Below are 6,609 nucleotides of genomic sequence, written 5' to 3'. Positions count from 1 at the left end.
GATCCATCAGCCTGCCCTCATCCTTTGCTACCTTATTCCTTCTAAAAGCCCCCAGAAGAGAATTAACATTTGTCAAACACTTGATATGCACCAGCTCATGTTTACACATAGTGCCTCACTTAATTTCCACAGACACCATGCAAAAGATATAATTATTATGACCATTTTGTGTGTGAGAAAAGGCCTCTCAGAAGGTGTCATTTGCCCGAGCTCACAGCTGGTAAGTGGAGTCTGAGATTTGAACTGAGGTCTCCCTCTCACAGTGGCAGAAGCCTTACAGAGCTTAGCTAGTTTGTCTGAAATCAGCCTGCTCTGTTTGTCGTGGGTGGTATGAATCTGGCTCCATAATTCCAGCCTGGCTTTTGGTCTGAGGACAGAGAACCAGACCAACATCGTGTGGCAGCATAATTTTTACTAAGAAAACATTCCTCCTGCTCTCTAGTTGGCTCATCCACATCAGGATTCCTCTGCTTCAGGTCTTCTCAGTGTCAAAAGTACATATCAGTCTTTCTCATACTGGCCAAGAAACACTTTGTAGAAGGAGCTGACCCAAGGAGAAGGGACTCCAAGTGACAATCATGCATGTATGTTAGGCTGCTACCCAGGCCCAGTGCTTGACTTACCCCTCGTTCAATTCACTTGTCTTTTATGTGCATGGCTTGATTTCCAGTTTCCCAAAGGCTGCTCCATGGCCAACCAGAGGCACAAATGTTGTTTCCAGTAAAATTATACCATTGTAGATAAGGCGGCCCGGTTCAGGGGTTGAATAGTAGGCGACAGGCATATTGGCCCTGGTCTGGTCAGAAGGCTCCACTTCTTTTATATAAGAAAAGGAGATTGGCTCTGCACACTCAGTGCCTAGCCCAGTGCCACCCACAGAGGTTTATGAGATGAAAGAGTGAATGAATGAATGCACGCTCAGTGCCCTGCTCAGCTACTACTTTCAGGCAACTCCCAGCTGTCAAGGAGGTAAGCCAGGGGTGCTGCTGCTTCCTGCCTGCCTGAGTCTGATTTTTGAAAGTCAAACAGGCACATTTGTATGATACATAGTAATTAAATCTTCTTGTTCATTAAATAATTTACTAATGAAGCAACGTTGGTCCTGAAGATTTGTACCAAAAAAGAAAAGAGAAAAAAAAGAAAAGAAAAAAATGAAAGTTTGATTCTGCAGATTAAACCTCATCAGGACCATACTGAGGACAACTTTGAAAGCCTTTTCAACCCACCACCTACTGAGAAATCTGAAGAACCACATCCATTTCCTTGAACCCATCTGCTCCAGGGGAGAAAAGCCTTGCAAAGCAAGAGCAGCATAGGAAAATGGGTCACAGGATAAGAAAACCCTACCCAGTAAGAAGAAAAAGGCTAACCTATCTTTTGGCTTCTTTATGGAGGAGGGAGGTCGGGTCACTCCAGGCTGGTGAAAGACAAAGCTTCGGGGAGGAAAGTTGGCCTTCCCCCCGTTGAGGCTGAATCTGGAGCTGAGCGCTGCGGCATTTTCTCTCGTGGAGAAGGCTGTAAGGTGCAGGAATGCGATGTCTCATTAGTATGGGGCACTGATAATGATCTGATAAGTGCTTTCATCCATTACTGACGGATGCCTTCCAGAAGACCTCCACAGATGTAACACCTCAGCTAATTATGTGAACCTCTTTTCCCTGGTCTTCATCATTAACCCCAACATACTTCTCTTGCCAGGAACTCATGCTTTATCGGTGGTCACTGATACTTCTAATATTTTCTTGGAGGTTTGGGAGGGTTGGGAAGTGAGAGAGGAAAGAAGGAAACCCTGGAATTTGGTTATCCCTTGCATTTTCAGCAGGAAGAGTGGCTACTCACAGCCAGGAATGGTGAGCAAATGGCTATAAAAACCAGAACCCCCTCTTCCCCACCTAGTTCAGAACTCCACGCCCAACAAAGACCATCTAATCGATTAACCAAGGCTTCTTGAAGAGAATGATCTGATAAGGGTAATTTATAGAGATGGTATCTTTTGTCATCATTTGTCTTTGAAAACAGAGAAGAAAACTGCTTTCAAGAGGATGTAGCCCGCCAACATGAGCAATGGCGGATGCGGCATCATCAGTTACAGCAGACTGCTCAATTTCTTACCTTTTCAGCCAGTCAAATATCCAATAACCACAAAGGGAGGGAAAACAATGCATCCTCACTCCCTGTGTTTTAAACTTTTCCAACACTGGCTTGTGAAAATATTTGGGGTTGTTCACTGCTCTGCTCTCTGTAGCATAAACATTTATTTAAATGGGGCTGTCTCCAGTAATGAAGAATGAAGGAAAAACAATGGTCTGATTTTGACAAATTAACTTGTGATTTGGAGAGTCAGTGAAGCAGGGAAGAGACATTCCTAACTATACTAATTAAATGAGCTTGCAACATTTATTTTAATGCAATGGAACCAGCCATATGAAGATGAACATTTTAATTTATTTTGCAGTGACATTATGAAAAATTTCACTGCTGCAGATTATCTACAAAAACAAATCTCATCAGCATCTAGGTTTGTGCAAGAAATTTCCATCTTTCACACGAACCTGACCTTCCCCGGTGGAAGCAAGTACGAATGAGCTAAGTTACTTGAAAAGTTTTTCTGAAGGTTGTCTTTCCACTGAGGCCGGGCTTTATGTTCAGATGACTTCTGTGCCAAACACATCCATTTTTCATGGTGCGGCGTAGATGAAAAATTCCGAATCCATTCTACGGGGAATGCGAATATAGCTCATTAGTTCTAAAACATTTTTCATGAAAGACGGAGTATTTGCCGGAAGATGAGGCTGCATAGTACCAGCCAAGAATGAACACCACATGTCCCGCTAATTGTTTTTTAAAGTTGTTCCTCTCCTCTCTGGCACCCAGTAGTTATTGCAAATAGGAAACAATATGAAAAATGGAGGGGAAGCCCAGCTTACCATGACATTATTCTGCACTTGGTGTCTTGTCCTTTTTTTTTTTTTTTTTTTCTGCCCTCTCTACATGCAGCCATCTTCTAGAAGGAAAAGGCACAGTTTTGTAGACAATTGAAGGATTTTTGCTTCTCCTAGAGACAAATAGAGGGCACATTTTCTGGAGCATCCACTCTCACCTGAGGGCAGCATCCCTGGAGCCTCTCCTTCAGGGCCACAGGTCGGCTGCAGGGCTGACACGGCACCAGGCAGACTAAACGGTCCCCTTCCAGAGAGCAGGTGAGGGCTGCTGGCTCCTGGCCTCCACCACAGCCAGCATTGAGGAAGTCACGCAGTCCAGAGATGTCTTCCAGACTGACATTCCCATGAAAGCTCTGCCAAGGGAGCGTGGAGGAGAGCAGACCACCTTCTTTCCAAGTCAGGGCTGCCCGCCGGCTATTGCTAGAGGCCTGGCGGGCACCAACCTCCCCTGTTCCGGGTCCCCACTCCCCAACCTCCATCTCACCTCACCGGACCACACTGGGCTGAGTAAACCTCAGTTCCCACTTGGGGCCTCTTTGTGGTCCTGGCCCTTCCTATCCAACTCACCACATGTCGTTGTGACTGAGAAGAGGCCACTCCTGGAGTTCTGGCCAGTTCTCTTCGGGTGTGGACTCAGCCCACACCAGGGGGCTCTTCCTGGGGTCTGCGTCCACCCGCAGGACCTGAGCTCTCCGCCCTGCAGCTCTCAGCCTGCCCAGCCAGGCAGGCCTGCCCCTTGGTCTGTCCCTTCCGCCTCTTCCCTCGGCCCTGGGCATAGGAAGCAGCGGAGAGCACGTGCCTTGCCCCAGCGCATCCTCAGCCCTGGGCATTTACCGGATTGGTGGCCACTGGACTGAGGGGTAGGGTGGGGTCCAGCTGGGTAAAAGGGTCTGTTTTCTCCATCCTGACCAGAGTAACCTCAGCAGGGTCTGCAGCACCGATGCCGTCCACACGCTTTTGCAGTTACCTGGGCGGCTCCTTGGCCTCCTGGGGGACCCAGCGCAGTCAGGATTCAGTCTGAGAAGCAGGGGTGCCTGCCCTCCCCGCTGGCTCTGCAGGCAGCAGAGGGCCTCTGAGGAGGGTCACGTGGCTGAAACGGCTTAAGTTCTTTGGGATCAAGAGCAAGATGCCTCATCCGTAGGTGCCCAAGGCATTGCTTAGAAAAGTAACCATGTTACTGTTGTTTCCTCCACAGAAGACATTGCCTCTAGTTCAGCCCTTATCAGCTATTTGAGGAATGACTATTGTGAAAAGTCACTGTGCTCAAAAGAATAAATGCACAGTTTTCTCATCACAGGGAATTAAAGGGAATTACAAGCAAATCCATCGATCAGACAAATAGTTCCCACTTTCCTCCTACCATCTCCTCACAAAAGCCAAGTAAATCAATCAAAGATTAGGAAGATTATAAATCACAGGGTAAGAAGAGCCCATCTGGGGATCTTCTGGGGCCCAGCTGATAGCCCCATGGAAAATCCCACAGCATTCGGTGAGATGATAGAATTTGGTTTTCTGGAATGAACATGACAAATTTGAATGAGTCTCTCCCTAAGAAACACCTTGGAAACTCACCTTCCGCAGAGAGCCTTCCCCACTACCAACCCCGTCCCTGTTAATGGCCTGCACCTCAAATCCCTGCCCAAGACAAAGACAGCCTAGCACATGGCAGTCAGTCAGTACATGTTTCTGAAATGACTAAATTAGAAATTAACCTGTTGGGGGGAAAAAAAGAGCATCTTGGAGGGAAAGTGGGCCTTGGCTATAGGGACTCTTTGGAGGCTTCCAAGCTCAGGAAGTATGGGTTCCTGTCTCTTCCCCAAAGCCAACCTACTGGCTAATAATTCTTGATGCTGGAGGTGGCACAGTGTGAGGGCTGAGGCAAGATTCCGGAGCCGTCTGTCTGCATCCAAGCCAGCTCTAACCCTCACCTACTCTGTTTCCTTGGGCAGGTTACACCCTGTGCCTCAGTTTTCTTGCCAGTAGAATGGTGAGGGCAATAACAAGGTCTTCTTCATCAGGTTGTTACATAAAGCACTTAGAACAGCTCTCAGTAGTCCATAACTGTAGTATAGCTATGCTCCATTTCTCCAGATGGCCTGTTGGAAAGATAATAAAAGATGAACTAAGAGATCTCACACTCTCATACAAGAGAAACCTCAAAGGGAATCTTCATGGGCTCCTAGATCAACTTTTTCATTTCACAGTTGTGGAGTCTGGGGTCCTGAAATGGAAGCTGACATGTGAGAGGTCGCATAGCTGACATCACGGCTGGCCCCGCCCAGGAGTCCTCGGCTAGGATTTTGAAACATGCTGCAAAATCCACAGACACACTCAAGTCCCACCATGCAGGGCAGCAACACCACTGCTTAGTTGACAAATATTTGCCAGAGCTCTGACCTTGGCACCCTCCTCTGCTCAAGAGGCGTTTATAATGCAGTTGGGAAGATAAAAATACATGAGAATTAATGCGAATATCACCAATTGTAGTAAATAACACAGCACAGCCTACATATAAAAAGACGTGGGAGACAGAACAAAGGTGGAGTGGGGCAGGCATCATTTACACAAACTCCCAAGATGCTTACTTTCAGAGAGTATGGTTGTAGTCGACCTGGTCACCAATCCCACCTCTCCCAGGGAAGAAGCACACCGCCCACAGTTTGCTCTGGCAAATCTAATCTAACAAATCTAAGATTCAACTTAGATTACAACTTGTGTGGGCGGAGAACAGATTATACCTCTATCTGCCTGTAACTACACTGGCCTTCCTCCTGAGCCCCTACAAGCAGGAGGGGAAAATGAACTAGCTGTCCAGTTCCATTTCTAGATGACTTAACAGTCCCTTTAGGTGGTGTCAAGACTCTTTTTAATAAAAATATTCCATCTCTCAGAGACACCCTGCTACCCCCATCTTCTTCCCCTCTGGGGGTGTTCTGATGTGTGGATGGAGTGGGGAGACCAATGAGGTCACACTGAACAGGGTAGATTGGTGATCCTTGGACGTGAGGTCCTCGGCCTCCTGGTCTCCAAGGTGATGCCTGCCTGGGAGCTGCTTGCCCTGTTGGCTGTGGTGGCTCAAGTCTGCGGCTGGTGGAATTCTTAGTCTGGAGCTTCGCTTGGGTAGGGCTCTGCAGCAGCCCCTGGCCCTGACTCAGCGTCCAGCCTTTGCTATGGGGCCACCTCATCTCCAGGGACCCACCTCTAGCAAGCTTTTGCCAGCCAGACTCTGAGTAGCTTCTAGGTCCTGCCTGTGCCACATGGACTCCAAGACTGACTTGAAAGGCAAACCTTAAGGTTTTAGTCTATTTGGGCTGCCATAACAAAATACCATAAACTAGATGACTGAAACAACAGAAATTTACTTCTCAAAATCCTGGAGGCTGGAAGTCCTAGATCAAGGTCTGGCAGTCTCGGTTTCTAGTAGGAATTCCTTTCCTGGTTTGCCTTTTCATGTGTCCTCACACGGCCTTTCCTCAGTGTGTGCACATGAGAGAGAGGTATCCTTCTCTCTTCCTCTTCTTTTAAGGCCACTAACTCTATCAGATAAGGGCCCCACCTTTATTACCTCAATTAATCTTAATTACCCCCTGAAAGCCCTCTCTCCAAATACAGTCACCTTGGGGGTTAGGGCTTCAACACAAGAATGTGGGGGGTGGGCGGTGGACAC

This window comes from Balaenoptera borealis (genome assembly GCF_965194805.1).
Source record: "Balaenoptera borealis genome assembly, chromosome: 7".
Lineage (NCBI taxonomy): Eukaryota > Metazoa > Chordata > Mammalia > Artiodactyla > Balaenopteridae > Balaenoptera > Balaenoptera borealis.
This window is presented reverse-complemented; position numbering follows the sequence as displayed.